Below are 16,110 nucleotides of genomic sequence, written 5' to 3' on the forward strand. Positions count from 1 at the left end.
GTGATAAAGGGACTCTATCTCCAGTATTGCTTTACCTCCTTCCCACCACCAACCAATCCTGTACACAGACAATAGAATCAGCCTAATGCAAGTATGACTTGGTCCCTCCTCTACTTAAAATAATTCAGGGAGTTTCCGTCATGGCTCAGTGCTTAATGAACCCAACTAGTATCCATGAGGATGCAGGTTCCATCCCTGGCCTAGCTCAGTAGGTTAAGGATCCGGTGTTGCTGTGAGCTGTGGTGTAGGTCACAGATGTGGCTTGAATCCTGCATTGCTGTGGCTGTGGCATAAGCCAGCAGCTACAGCTCGATTCGACCCGTAGCCTGGGAACCTCCACATGCCGTGGGTGCAGACCTTTTAAAAAGACAAAAAAATAAAATAGAATAAAATAATTCAGTTACATCTCAGAACAGAATCTAAACTCTTGCTTTAAGTCTGAATGGTAGGTCTCATGCAGTAGTGCACGCAGGAGCACATCAAAGAATGTAGAGCCAGGACAAGCAAACTGCCTGGCATAGCACAGCCACACAAGTTATCTAGAAAGAGAATTTTTTTTCCCCACTATTCCATACCTGATCAGAGTTTTAGCAATTATTAACACTTAAAATATCTCAGAAGTCCAATGTGTAACCGAATGCAAATTCAATAATAAATAGGAAATACCCTTCTTAGGGACCTCTAGATGGTTACACATCTAATGTAAGGAATTTGTATTTTCTCTATGGTGGAAAGAGGGACATGATGAATGTGATAGCTAAGCCTTTAAGATGGCCCCCTGTGACCCTTGCCTCCTGGTGTTCCTATCCTTATATGGTCCCATCCCATACTGAGCAGAGCAGAGAGGACATGTGTTACCAGTAAGATTTTGCAGAAATGATAGCCTCTGACTTCTGATGTTATAGGTAATAAAAGATGTAGCTTCTGCCTCTCTCTCTCTCGGATCACTTGCTCTGCGGGGGTGGTGGTAGCTGCCATGTTATGAATATACACACAGCCCTATGGTTAATCTAGGAAGAAGCAAGGCCTGCCAACAGCCAGTACCAATTTGCCAACCGTGTAGGAAAGCCATTTTGTTTTTTGGTTGGCTTGTTTGTGGTTTTGGTTTTTTTTTGTCTTTTTGCCTTTTCTAGGGCCGCTCCTGTGGCATATGGAGGTTCCCAGGCTAGGGGTCTAATCAGAGCTGTAGCCAGCGGCCTATGTCAGAGCCACAGCAATGCGGGATCCGAGCCGCGTCTGCGACCTACACCACAGCTCATGGCAACGCCGGACTGTTAACCCACTGAGCAAGGCCAGGGACCGAACCCTAAACCTCAGGATTCCTAGTAGGATTCGTTAACCACTGTGCCACGACAGGAATTCCCAGGAAAGCCATTTTGGAAACAGATTTCTTCAGCCCCAGTTAGGTCTTTGTATGACTGCGGCCCTGGCCAACATCTTGATTGCAACCTGATTGAAAGATCCCAAGACAGAATCACCCAGCTAAGCTGCCGCCAACTTCTTGACCCACACACCCTGCATGAAATAATCCTTATCCTTGCTTAAAGATGCTACATTTGGGGGCAATTTGTTATCTAGCAATAGATGATTAATAGAGCATAAAGCAAACACAGGGGGCCAATCTTGAAGTATAGTTGGCTTTATACTACAAAGTAGTATTGAGAGTTTTTCCTTGCTTTTTTTTTTTTTCAAAAAAACCTCTCATGATCCCAGACTTCCTTCGAAATGCTGAATGATTATTGCCAAAATGTGCTAAAAACAGCATGATCTAAAGTGTATGTGTTGGGGATGGGAGGTGAGAAAGCTCTGAGCTTAGGTTGAGGACAGAGGTCTAATTCTGGTTAGGCTGTAAGTGACTGCTTTTGTTACCAAGGAAATAAACTGAAGAATAAACACACATAGAGTTTGGAATGGATGTTAAATATATTTACAGTCAAGCAAATCTTACAGGCATAGTGGTTATGTTGTTCTCTTGTTACCAAGAACAAATAAAACATACCTGCAAAAAAAAAAAAATATCATTTGTTTTCATATAATCATCCAATTGTTTCCAGAGTCAGCCCTTCAGGAAGAAAATAAAAGTTTTCCAAGAAGAAGAAGAAATAGCTACTTCTAAGACTCATTAGGCAGTTTGAGTTGACGAGCTTTGGTAGAACAAATAGCAAGATAAAAGCCTTTGGCAGCAATTGTGAGTTAAGGCTTGGGAGAAGAAAGCTGAATTGTTTAAATATTTCAGTACAGTGAAGTTAATCTGATTGCCTTTCCTAACACTTGGCCTGGAAAGGTAACAAGCTTAGGTAGGTGGCTGAGGAGGGGAGCAGCCTAAGACACTGAGCTCCTTTGTTGGGGAATTAAAAAAAAAAAAAAATCATAGAAAATGTGACCCAGGTTGGGGGTGGCTCAGCAATGGGAACTATGAAAGGCCAACTTTCCCCATGCTTTTTAGGCTGTTTCTCTACCCACTCAGCCTATACAGCTTGTCAGGTACTAAGGTGAAGAAAGCCATACATGCTAAAGTGGGGTGGGGAGAGGCCATTAAGTTGTCCCCTGTGTGTGGAACCACGGCGAAGTTGGATTTAAGCTTTGACAGGGAACTGAGCAGGAAGGAAGGAAGACGTAACATCTTGTAAATGCGATATCTATAGTTTAGCTGCTGTCAGGTGAAATTTCTGCCTTGAAAGAATGATGAATAAAAATTCAACTTATTCAGAGAGCAAAAGTATATGATTTTTTAGGAAGTAAAGGAATCAAAATTTAAGATGCTCCAAAGAGAAAAATGGCAGAGAAGAAGGAAAATCATCTTATTCTGTTTTACTTAGAAATCCTGCTATTGTCAGTCACACATCAAGACTGGCAGCCTTTTTTCCTGTGTTTATTTGTTTTTGTTTCCTCAGATGCCTCTGAATTTTTTGCTAGAAGCAAAGTCACTCTCACTGCCAAGAAAAATTAGTAATGCTTTTAGTGGCATAGACATGAATCACACCAAGGATAATGAAGAGGCACCTTCAACCCCACCCCCACCCCCCACCCTGGCCCCCAGCTCCTGCTGGACCTGTGCTCTTGGAAGGCGTTGTGTCACAAGGGCAGGGCTGGCTTCACGGACATGAAAACTGTGCAGTCACAGGAGGCCTTGAGCTCAGAAGAGCTCTGTCTTTGGGTTAATAATCTGGTTGCCATCTTGAAATCCTTAACTTGTTCCAGTAGGATGTAGCAGAGGGAGCATAGGCTGTGGAATCAGGAGCACTGAGATCTCTAGAGCTCTGGGTCTCGTCTCACTAAGTGGGCACTCTTGGGGTCTGAAAATCCCTGGTCCTATTTCTCAGTTTCCACAAATATATGTTGAGACCAGTGATATCTGCCTTCCTTCTTTTAAAAGGTGGTTGTGAGTGTGCAATGGATTTTTTTTAAGTTCTGCTTACTATTACCTAATATTGGGGCTGAAAATGAAGAAGGTGAAGAAAAGTATCATCATGTATCAGAGTCTTCTTTTGTAGATGGTTTATCTCCCTAGAAAAATCGTGTGGAACCCATGCTAATGTTTGGATTTAGAGAATAAGTATGTTTTTATTCAAAATGCATTACAGGAGTTCCTGTCATGGCGCAGTGGTTAATGAATCTGACTAGGAACCATGAGGTTGCGGGTTCGATCCCTGCCCTTGCTCAGTGGGTTAATGATCTGGCGTTGCCGTGAGCTATGGTGTAGGTTGCAGACGCGGCTCGGATCCCGTGTTGCTGTGGCTCTGGCGTCTGCTGGCAGCTACAGCTCCAATTAGCCTGGGAACCCCCATATGCTGTGGGAGCTGTCCAAGAAATGGCAAAAAAAAGACAAAAAAAAAAAAGAAAAAAAACCCAAAATGCATTACAAGTTAAAGGGAACACAGCATAACTAAGCTTTTTCTTATTAAACTAGCCTTCCTAAATAAGATAAAGGAATTGAGCCAGTTTTAAGACCTACCTCCCACTTTTACTATGATTTTAGGGAAAATATGGGAATGAGAAATAACTTGTTTAATTTAATTTGGGGGAGGAGCCCCATGAAAAGTTGATGCTGCTCTGATGGACAGGAGTTCAAGAGAGTGGAGGAGACACTGCAAAGCCTCTGGTGCACAACATTAGGGATGCATTTAATACCACTGCACCGTATACTGAAACATGGTTTACATAGTAAACTTTATGTTTTTCACCACAATAAAAAATTTAGAGAAAAATAAAAAACAAGTGGTTGACTAGACATAGCTGGGCTGAAATTTGCAGACCACTACCCTAGTGGATCATCACAGGTGTGTCCCACTTTGAAGACCCCTAGTCTACAAGGGAGAAGGATATGTATTTGTGTAGGGGAAAAAAAGAGATCTAGTTCTTAACCAGTTTAGAGCTGCTATGCTGTTCTTCCATCATGTTAGGATAAAGACACGCCTTTACACTTTAGTTCTCAGGCAGGAAAATATGGACCATGGCATGGTCCAGTAAAAGGTATTATAATTTCATTGGTTGTAAACCATGTCCATCTAAAAGAGACACATGGGAGTTCCCTGGTGGCCTAGCAGTTAAGGATTCAGTGTTGTCATTGCTGAGGCTTGGGTTAAATCTCTGGCCCAGAAACTTATGCATGCCATGTGTGTGGCTGAAATTTAAAAACAATTAAAATAAAAGAGACACACACCAGAGCCATAAGTGGATTCTACTCCGATGCCAGGGGGCAGTGACTAGGGAATGGGCACTGGTGTCATCTTTAGCTTTTAAAAATGTGTCCACACACTCAATAGGCAGACTTCTTTTCCCATTTTAAAGGGCCTAAAGTTGAAGATATTTAATTTGGTTGGACTTGGAGATAATCTAGAGAAAATCGATAAAAGGCTATTAGTATTTTTTATATCAATCCAAAAAGTTATCACCTAATACTGTTGATTTGCTTTCCTATTTAATTTGCATCTCCCTGCTTCTTTCTTGGATGAAGAAATTATTGTTAACTCAGTGAATTTTATTGTACTTATGGTTGTACAACCATCATCACAACATAATTTTACAACATTTCCATCCCAAACCTCCAGCCCATCCCTCCCCCCAACCTGTCTCCTTTGGTAACTATTAAGTTTTTCAAAGTCTGTAAGTCAGTTTCTGTTTGGCAAATAAGTTCATTGTGTCCTTTTTTTAGATTCCACATATAAGTGATAGCATATGACGTTTGTGCCTCACTGTCTAACTTCACTTAGCATGATAATTTCTAGGTCTATCCATATTACTGCCAATGCCATTATTTCATTCCTTTTTATGGCTGAGTAGTATTCCATTGTGTTTATATAGCACATCTTCTTTATCCATTCCTCTGTCAATGGACATTTAGGTTGCTTCCATGTCTTGGCTATTGTATATAGTGCTGCAGTGAACATTGGAGTTACATGTATCTCTTTGAGTCATGGTCAGTCCAAAAAGTTATCATCTAACACTGTTGATTTGCTTTCCTGTTTAATTTGTACCTCCTGCTTCTTTCTTGGATGAAGAAATTATTTTTTAAAAACCAAACATTTATTTGGCCCTATGTCTACATGCAGTTGCTTATATTTGGAACTTCTTAATCAGAAACTAAATGTGGATTTGGTTTCAATATTTGCTTTAGCTGTTAGTTTATGAATACAGAAGCAAATAAATATCTGTTTCCTATCATATTTGTGCTTATTTATTTTAGAGCAACATAAAATATGCAACTTGATATGAGAGCATTAGGAAATATCTGAGACAATAGGGATTTTGAAAATAAGATGTTTTCCAGGGTCTTAGGTTCCCCAAAGTTTTCACATTTCTCAGAAGTAAGATTATACTAAATTGTGTCATATATAGCTTAAAGGACAATAGAGTAGTCATGCAGAGCCCAGGCCAATGGCCACCTCTTTCTGGCGTGCTGTCACCCAACCCTATCTTTTTCCCAGGCACCCTATTTATGTTTCTTTACAGCAGGCATTCTTCTTGTTTAAAACCTGGTGGGGAGTTCCCTGTCATGGCTCAGTTTACGAATCCAGCTGGGAGCCATGAGGTTGTGGTTCGATCCCTGGCCTTGCTCAGTGGGTTGAGGATCTGCCATTGCCATGGGCTGTGGTGTGGGTTGCAGACGCTTGTGATCCCGCCTTGCTGTGGCTCTGGTGTAGGTCGACGGCTGCAGCTCCAACTGGACCCCTAGCCTGGGAGCCTCCATTTGCCACGGGTGCGGCCCTAGAAAAGGCAAAAAGACAAAACAAAACAAAACTAAACCTGGTGGATCTTTAGAACTCTACAACAATAGTTCTTGAATTGTCATTTCATCCAGAGATTTTTATAGGTAACCTTTGTAAAGATTGGAAACTCTTAAACTCCTCAAAATGAATCTTCAGTGGTAGAATTTTAGGTATTATGCATATTAGTGGTGAGATTCTTTGAAGCCTATGTATCTCCTGGAAATTCCCAAATCACACCATATAAGCCAACCCCATTTTAGTGCATTTTAGGCTAAAGTCTTATAAAAGCATTTTATAGGTTTTTATATTCATTGAGACTTCTTTATGAGAAACACATTTTGTTAAAAGATAATTTGAAGATCACTTTGTGAAATGCTATTTACAAAGTACTTTGTAATATAAATCATCCTATTTAGAGTTGCATTGGGTGGCATGTATAAATACCAATTATCGTAAAGTGAAGGACTACATATATGGAAAGTTCTTTCTAGCCTTCAAATTTGATTGATCTAGCAGCGCTATAGCTTTGTTTTTTGTGGAACAATTGTGACATCTAGTGGTTAATCTAAGTAATTCTAAGGAATAGTTTCACATGATTTCCTAAGTTAAATTCCTCTAAATATGGGAACTTGCTATTTAAACACCACTATAACAAATATCCTTCTACATACCTTTTTACATACTTAATTATATGGAATAAAGAACTAGTAATGGAATCCCTCAGTGAAAGGATGTGAGTTCATGTTGATATTGACATGTATTTAGAATGTTGATATTGTCAATTCATCCTCCAAAGAAACTTGCACCAATTTACACTTCTGAATAAAGTTACATCATACCAATGATGACAATTACAAAATGCTTTCTTTTTTTTTTTTTTGTCTTTTGTCTTTTTTGTTGTTGTTGTTGTTGTTGCTATTTCTTGGGCTGCTCCCGCGGCATATGGAGGTTCCCAGGCTCGGGGTTGAATCTGAGCTGTAGCCGCCAGCCTACGCCAGAGCCACAGCAACGCGGGATCCGAGCCGCGTCTGCAACCTACACCACAGCTCACGGCAACGCCGGATCGTTAACCCACTGAGCAAGGGCAGGGACCGAACCCGCAACCTCATGGTTCCTAGTCGGATTCGTTAACCACTGCGCCACGACGGGAACTCCGCTTTCTTTTTTTTTTAAGATATTTTTTACTTTTAAGAATTATATTGGAGTATATTTGACTTACAATGTATTCATTTCAGGTGTACAGCAAAGTGAATCAATTATACCTATAAATTGATCCATTCTCTTTTTCCCTTTATTTTTGTTTTAATTTTCATTTCTTTATGAATGGGCAGTTCATCTTTTTATGGCTTTCTTTTCTTTCTCTTGTGTTTTATTTTGTTTGGCCACTTGTATTCCCTAATCGGTAAAGTGCTAACCTACATTGAGGAAATTAGTCAGTTGTCTGTAATTTGCGTGGAAAATATTTTTCCCAGTTTGTCACTTATTATTTATATTTTATGATTTTTTTTTGCTTTGCAAAAGTTTACTATTTATGTAGTCAGATATATCAATTTTTTCCTTTATAATTTTTGTTTTATGTAATATTTTAAAAGGCTATCTCTTCTTTCAAGGGATAAAAATTAAAAGTTATATATGTTTATTTATATAACATAATCATGTATGTTATTTATATTATTTTCATTTTCTTTTCTTTTTTTTTTTTGCATTTAGTCTTTATCTATTTGGTACTTTAGTAAAATCCCCTGTCAATGTAAAGGAGATTGGTAAATGTAAGTATAGTTCTTAAAAAGACTGAGATGTGTATCTACATTGATGAGAAAAGATGTAAAAATATGCAAAAGGTAGAATAATATTGATAATATGATTTATGTGGAAAAATTATTTCTTTGAAAAGGCATAGAAAAAAGTTGAAAGGCTATATATACACACATATACACACGCACACAGAACTATTAACAGTGATCACTTCTAGAGAGTGCATATGAGATATTGGTGAGATAACTGGAATTTTATTTTTGTCTCTATATGATTCTCTACTATTTGAACATGTTACCATGAACATGTATTATATATGTTATAAAATTATTTTAAAGTAGTATTTAATAACATAGGAAAGATATGTATAATCTGTAGTTAACTGGAAAAGCAAGTGATAAACAATAAGTAAAATATGATCCCACTTTAGGATATCAAAGAATGTCTGGGTAAAGAAAAAAGATGGGGTGGATCTATCCCAAAATGTTAATAGTGATCTCAGAGTTGAAGGATTTGGGTAATTTTAATTATTTTCTTTTGTACTGATCTCTATTTCCTAAATACTTTATAGTGGGCACATATTAAATTTATGATTATAAAAAGTAAACCCATCCATCTATCTATCAGAACTAATTACTGTGTATAGATCTCTGTAAAATACATTAGCTATAATTTCATGTAGTTTATGTTTTAACTTACTCAAAGGCCTAGTAGCACCCACTCTCTTTTCCCCACTCCAACAATCTATTTTATCATTAAGAAGTTATTTTTGTTTTGTTTTTTTAGGGCTGCACCTGTGGCACATGGAAATTCCTGGGCTGGGGTTGAATCACAGCTGCAGCTGCCATTTTACACCATAGCCCACAGCAACATCAGATCTTTTAATCTATGGAGCGAGGCTAGGAATCGAACCCATGTCCTCATGGATACTAGTGGGATTCACTACCACTGAACCAAATGGAAACTCCTATCATTAAGAACTTTGACTCATCGGGCATTTCTTATGAATTGATATACTTCCTAATACTTTTAAAAGGAGAAATTTCTAGTTCATGGAGCCAAAAGATAATTGGATACAGATATATAGGACATGAAGTTTATTTCTTCCTCCAAATTTCAGTCATGCGAGACCTCTTAATCTTGGACTTTTCCTCCATACTTAACTGATTTCACCTCTATTGTATGTAGAATAAATAGCAAATATTTTTGATATTCTTTGAATTATTTTAAAATTATTTATATAATTATACTGTCTTGTTCTAGAAAGGATTTAAAGATGTTAGTAAAAACACAGAAGGTTCAAAAATAAGTAAAATGTAATCAAATAAAGTAAAACGTAAAATAAGTGGATGAAGAAATCAGGACAAAAAATAAGAGAGAAGAGAGAGATAAAATGAAACCACAAGACGAAACCTATCCCTTAAGGGCCATCACTCTTTTGAGGGTGATTTAACTCTTCTGAATAGCTCCTCACCCCTCAAGAAATGGACTGGAGTTAGGGAGGGTCAGACTGTCCTGAGATTGAGACCAAAGGGAAATCACTGGGTGCATGAGGTTACATATGACAACAGCAATGACCACAGCTTCCATTGAGGCTTCCTATGGGTTAGAACAAGGCTAATCTTTAGGTTGTGGTTTTACTTCACCTTCACAGTAACCCTGTTATTAGTGGGGGTATTTTTTCTTGTTTGCTATGTTTCTTCCCAGCTCCCCAGGAGGAAAACATTTGGCAGTGATTCCTTGGGCTTCTCACATCTGCCCCTTATGTAACCCCTTCCTCTTCAGGAGTTTGAGAGAGTTGGTGCCTTTGAGAGAAGGATAGTCAGCTGCAGCTCCTTCCTCAGGGAGGCCAGCTCCCCAGCCCAGGAGCCTCTCTGCCCCTCCCTATACACTGGAGAGCTCTGCCCCTGTCCTCCTGGGCTTCCCATGTGGTCCTCACTTCAGCTCTATCTGTAATAGACCTGACACTAGACACAATTCCTTATCTGAAACTCCTGAGACTGGGTGGGTTTCAAATTTCAGAAATTTTGAGATTTTAGAAAGGTTATATGTTTCACTTACAAGTTCTGGGACACTTCCCCATTGTTAAACATATTGTTATTTTTGCAATAAAATGTATGAATACTCACTCAGATTTGGATAAATTAAGACTATATTACATTATGGAGTTCCCATTGCAGCACACTGGAAACAAATCTGACTGGTATCCATGAGGAATCAGGCTTGATCCCTGGCCTCGTTCAGTGGTTAAGGATCTGATGTTGCTGTGGCTGTGGTATAGGCTAGCAGCTCCAGCTGTGATTTGACTCCTAGCCTGAGAACATCCACATGCTGTGGGTGTGGCCCTAAAAAAGAAAAAAAAAAAAAAAGACTATACCATATTAAATCAGATCAGATTTTACTGTCAGATGAATTAGGATGATGTTGGATTTTGCTGCCAAATGAGTTACAAAAACACTTTTTGGATTTTGAATTGTAGATAAGGGGATGTTTGGCCATGTTTTGATCTCCAACTGTCTCTACTTTCTCAGTTGGTTCCTGGCTTGGAGACTCAAGAAAGAGATAGTGGTACCATGAAAGTGATGAAGCTTAAGCTTCAGGACTCCTTTTATGGCCTTACAACTTCGTATTCTTTCTCTTAAAGAGATCCTTAAAAATAGAAGCTTCAGACCTGACAAAACCTAGGCCCACCTCTGGGGAGAGGTATGATTGCCTCCTCTAAAACCCCAAAAGCCTAAAGTTAGGTAGCATGATTATTATCCCTGTTTTACTTAGGAAGTAACTGAGGGAAAGAGAGGTTAAATAAGGTGGCATCAATTACAAGTCACAAAGTCTGGATTCAAAGCCAGACAATGGAACTATCAGTAGTTTGTGCTTATAACCACTGCCTTTCAATGTCTGGATAAAAATAAGAAAATAACTGACATTTTCTTTCCAGTTAAAGTAAATCCCAGAGGATAGCCCTTGTCCCAACAAAAATAACCTAAGCATCTTAATTTCCATCAAACATCTCAGTCTGATAAGGGAAGAATGAAAGTTTTCAAGTCAAGTCCTCTAATAATTCAAGAAGAAAAAAAAAGGACTAAAATAACATCTTTGTATGCTTTTTGTGTGTGTGTGTCTTTTTGTCTTTTTAGGGCTGCACCCGAGGCATATGGAGGTTCCCAGGCTAGGGGTCTAACTGGAGCTGTAGCTGCTGGCCTATGCCACAGCCATAGCAATGCCAGATCCGAGCTGCATCTGTGACCTACACCAGAGCTCACCGCAATGCCAGATCCTTTACCCACTGAGTGAGGCCAGGGATCAAAGCCGCAACCTTATGGTTCTTAGTCAGATACGTTTCCACTGCACCACAATGTGAACTTCATGTACGCTTTCTTCTAAAGAGAATCCTCAGGATTACATCCTGTTTGTACATTATCATTCTCCTGATATGGAGCCTTTGGTACTAGTCAGAATTTACTCTTTTCCCTGCAAAGTAATGGTCTTTGCTCTCCTCCAACATCTTAACTACATTTGGCTTTTCATAAAATTCAGTCTGAAAATCAGGGAAAACTGCATACACAGAATCCTCTAACATTTCTACAACAGTAAACAGTTTTTCATTTATTTTCACATTTATTTATTCATTTACTCTGCACAAGCCTGTAAGAAGGGGAAATTGGGAATTTCCACATTTTATGAATAAAGAAACTGAGGACAAGAGAAAATAACTTCTCTAAAGTCACCAAGTTGTGGTAAAATTGGTGTCAAGTCCCAGGATGTTTTCCTCCATAGTTTAGGGCTACTGTAACCACTTATGTTTTATAAAAGCTGGAGGAATAAATTTCTTCATAAGGGGAAGCGTAGAAGGTTGTTTGTCTAAAGAGTGTCAACTCTGAGGCTAAAGAGCATCATGTAGTTTCCAACTTGTTGCATGCTTTAACTCTGGCCAAGTTGCTGTTGAAATTCTTTTTTTCTTTTCTTTTTTTCTAGTCATTTATTTATTTATTTTTAATTAATTAAATTTTTTTCTTTTTTTTTTTTTTGGCCACAACTGCATTATGCAGAAGTCCTCAGTCCAGGGATCAAAGCCAAGCCCCAGCAGTGTCCATAGCCACTGTGGTGACGATGGATCCTTAACCCTTTGCGCCACATGGGAACTCTGCCAGTGAAGTTCTTAAAAAAAACAAAACCATTCACACGTTCAAACTGTTTCTTATTTCACACTCAGATTTCTCCACTTGGCATAAGAGAACAATAAAAAAAAATGTTTTTGTCCTGTTTCTTACAGTGGCATTTTCAAACATTTTATTATGAAATATAAATAAAGTCATAGAAAATAATGATGATCCCTTGAAGAAAATAATAATGATATTTACCACCCAACTACAATACACCTTAATGTTTTACCAAATGTTTGTTTCAGGTTCTTCCTAAGTAATAAAGTCCCAGTGAATGTTCCCCCAATCCCATTCTTTTCTTGCCCTGCCCAGACATAACCAGCAGTGTACATTTTTTATATTAATCCGTAAATGCTTATACAGTACATTAGCATTTAAAATTTTAATATAAGAAATTTTGGGGGGAGTTCCCTTTGTGGTGCAGCAGAAGCAAACCCAACTAGTATCCATGAGGTGGCAGGTTTGATCCCTGGCCTTGCTCACTGGGCTAAGGATCTGGCATTGCTGTGAGCTGTGGTGTAGGTTGCAGATGCAGCTCAGATCGTGCATTGCTGTGGCTGTGGCATAGGTGGGCAGCTGTAGCTCCGATTTGACCCCTAGCCTGGGAACCTCCATATGCCGCCGGTGTGGCCCCAAAAAAGAAAAAAAAAGAATTTTTTTGTATTTATATAAAAAGATAAATTTAGCATTTATATAAATATATTTTATCTGTCATTCTGCAATTTGTTTTTTTATATTCAGTATTTTGGGAATTATAATATTTAAAGCTCACAGATTTATACCTTTAGCTTTTATAATTTTGTGGAAGGAACCTTCATTACAATTACATTTTCCAATTGGTTACAACTAGCATATGAGAACATATTGATTTGGAATCAAGAAAACTTTTTGAACTCATTTGTTAGTTCTAATAGCTTGTAGACTCTCTTGGATTTTTCATGTGGGCAATCATCTGAAAATAAGAACAGGCACACATTTTTAGAATGATCATATTTCTTAGTGTGACCTGCTATTTGACAGAATTAAAAGCTCCTAGGATATCTGATTCCTAAAATGAAATCAGTACCTATAAGCATATGTTTCTTTTTTTTTTTTAAGACAACACATGTATTTATTTTGTCTATTTAAAAATTCCTTTTAAAAATTTTTTGTTGTTATTTCACCCCAAAACACTTTTTCCCACTGTACAGCATGGGGACCCAGTTACACATACATATATAGATAATTTTTTTCTCCCATTGTCGTGCTGCGTTGTAAGTATCTAGACATAGTTCCCAGTGCTACACAACAGGATCTCATTGGTTTTTTTTTTGTTTTTTTGTTTTTTTGCCGTTTTCTTTTTTTTTTATTATTTTCCCACTGTACAGCAAGGGGGTCAGGTTATCCTTACATGTATACATTACAATTACATTTTTCCCCCAATATGTTTCAATGCAGATATTCAAGAAATGCCTCCTCGTCCCCATCCCAAATGTTTTCCTGGAAGTATAGTTACAAGCGTGTTCTTTTCTTGCTCTCTTGCCTGAAGGCTTTATTCCTTGAAGTGACTTCAAATGGAGCACCACAAGGCCAAAGAATTGGAAGCGAATGGGTGATTTTTATTTTAAGAAGAGCATAGTATCCCACTTAATCTCTGTGATTTTATAGAACAGGACTTTGTGGAGAAATAGTGTTTAGATTTATGAAGCTCCTAATCATATTTCTCTGTAAACAGAGCAGAAAAAAAAAAGTGTCCTTTTTCTGTTTGTCAGTAAAAACAAGTTAGAAGAACGTGAAGTCACATCATCTGTTCCCATTGAGAAGAAAAGTAGAGTCACATAATGAAAATTAAGGTCAAAGATCCATTATCTTTATGGCCATTTATTCTGACCACCTATCAGTACTGGGCAAAATGATCAGTAGTCTAAATAAAGCAAAAGTTTCCTAGGAGAACATAGTGTGGTTTCCAGGTGAACTGGAAGCCAGAGCTTTAACTGTATGTCCTTTCTTATTATTTTGAACTGACATTGTTAAAGGACATTTTCCCCAAACTCTGTTCAGTAGAAAATATTACCAAATAAACTCTTAAGTGTCAATTAGAACTCGTTGGATGCAAACAATAGGAACTGGCTAACTTAAGCAAAGAAGTTACTGGAAATATTCAAGGTAGTTCAGAGAATCAAAGAACATGCTAAACAATTAGGTCTCAGGAAGGAAAGGGATGAAGGCAGCTCTGGGGATCCAGGTAACAGGAACGAATGGACAGTCTCTGCAGAAAACTGTCACGTGTCAGCCCTATACATATAATAGTATGTGTCACTCCACTCAAGGTGCAGACTCCCGGAGGAGAGGGACTGATTTGCCTGATGGGTGCTGGGTGGTGTGTGTTGGTGGCCAAAGGAGGGCAGCAGGAAGAGCCTCTTCACTTCCAAATCCTTCCAAGACTATATGTGCTGGGGAAGCTCCCAAGAGAAATCGGGGTTTTCTTACCCAAGAGAGGAGGAGAACTGCTGTACAGGAGGACACTACAGATATCCATATCATCCCTCCTTAGTCTGCTTTTTATGAAAGCTTAATATAGCAGTTTCCTGGCAGAACCTCCTGGCAATAGCATGAAAGGTGACTAGGTCCCAAGGAGGAGATGACTCCTATGGAACCTGGGCTCAAGGATGCTGGAAAGGGAGCTCCATCAAGTCCACTGGGGGCATCAGGCTGTTACCATGGACCAAAGCCCTCTTGGAGAAAGTAGCATTATCACACACATGAATAATGGGGCTGAGCCTTCTAAAGCTGAGAAGGGTCTGTTTGGTGAGTACATGGTAATCTGAACTAGAAGGCCTCCAGTAAACCAAAAAGGTACCCTAAAGGGACTGGAAAAAAAAAAAAAAACCCTCAGACTATTGTTAGAGCAGTTAGCTACCTTAGAAGACTGTCTCCCACTTTGGCACTTCAGCCTGACTACATAGCCACGGTTTCTTCCCAAAAATTCTCTCCCAGAGTTCCCGTCGTGGCACAGTGGTTAACGAATCCAACTAGGAACCATGAGGTTGCAGGTTTGATCCCTGCCCTTGCTCAGTGGGTTAACAATATGGCGTTGCTGTGAGCTGTGGTGTAGGTTGCAGACACGGCTCAGATCCCGAGTTGCTGTGGCTCTGGCATAGGCTTGGCAGCTAAAGCTCTGATTTGACCCCTAGCCTGGGAACCTCCATATGCCGCGGGAGCGGCCCAAGAAATGGCAAAAAGACAAAAAAAAAATTCTCTCCCATCATTTGTCTCTGCTGCTGTTTCTGATTTACCTATAGAGCAGGTAAATATGGAGACTCCAGAGTGGCCCACCTGGGTTCAAATTCAGACTCGTCTACCTACTTTCTGAGTGACCTTCTTTGCCCCTTTCCTGGCTAATATGAGTGCCTGCTGCTGGTTTACCACTTACAGCTCTCTGATATCCTCCTTCTACATAAGATTTATTAAGATACCCAATCATAGAACTACCACCATTTCCTGATAGCACCCAGTCCAGAGAAAAATCCTGCTTCCTTCCTCAAATCACCTAACACAAGACCAAATACTTTAGTAAGTATTAAGTACCTGCTTACTGAGATACTCCACCTTTCCCCAGGCCGTGCATCCTCCCTCCTTGTGGTAAGAAATAAAACCAAGATACATATTTATCAATAATTACCTTAAATGTCAATGGACTGAATGCTCCAATCAAAAGACACAGAGTGGCAGATTGGATAAAAAAGCAAAAATCTACAATCTGCTGTCTATAAGAGACTCACCTTGGGGCAAAGGACACATATGGATTCAAAGTGAGAGGATGGGAAAAGATATTTCATGCCAATGGACGAGACAGGAAAACAGGAGTTGCAATACTCATATCAGACAAAATAGACTTTAAAATTAAGGCCATAAAGACAGACAAAGAAGGACACTATTTAATGGTAAAAGGATCCATTCAAGAAGAGGATATTACAATCATCAATATATATGCCTCTTATATA

This window comes from Phacochoerus africanus, chromosome 11, assembly GCF_016906955.1.
Source record: "Phacochoerus africanus isolate WHEZ1 chromosome 11, ROS_Pafr_v1, whole genome shotgun sequence".
Taxonomy (NCBI): Eukaryota; Metazoa; Chordata; class Mammalia; order Artiodactyla; family Suidae; genus Phacochoerus; species Phacochoerus africanus.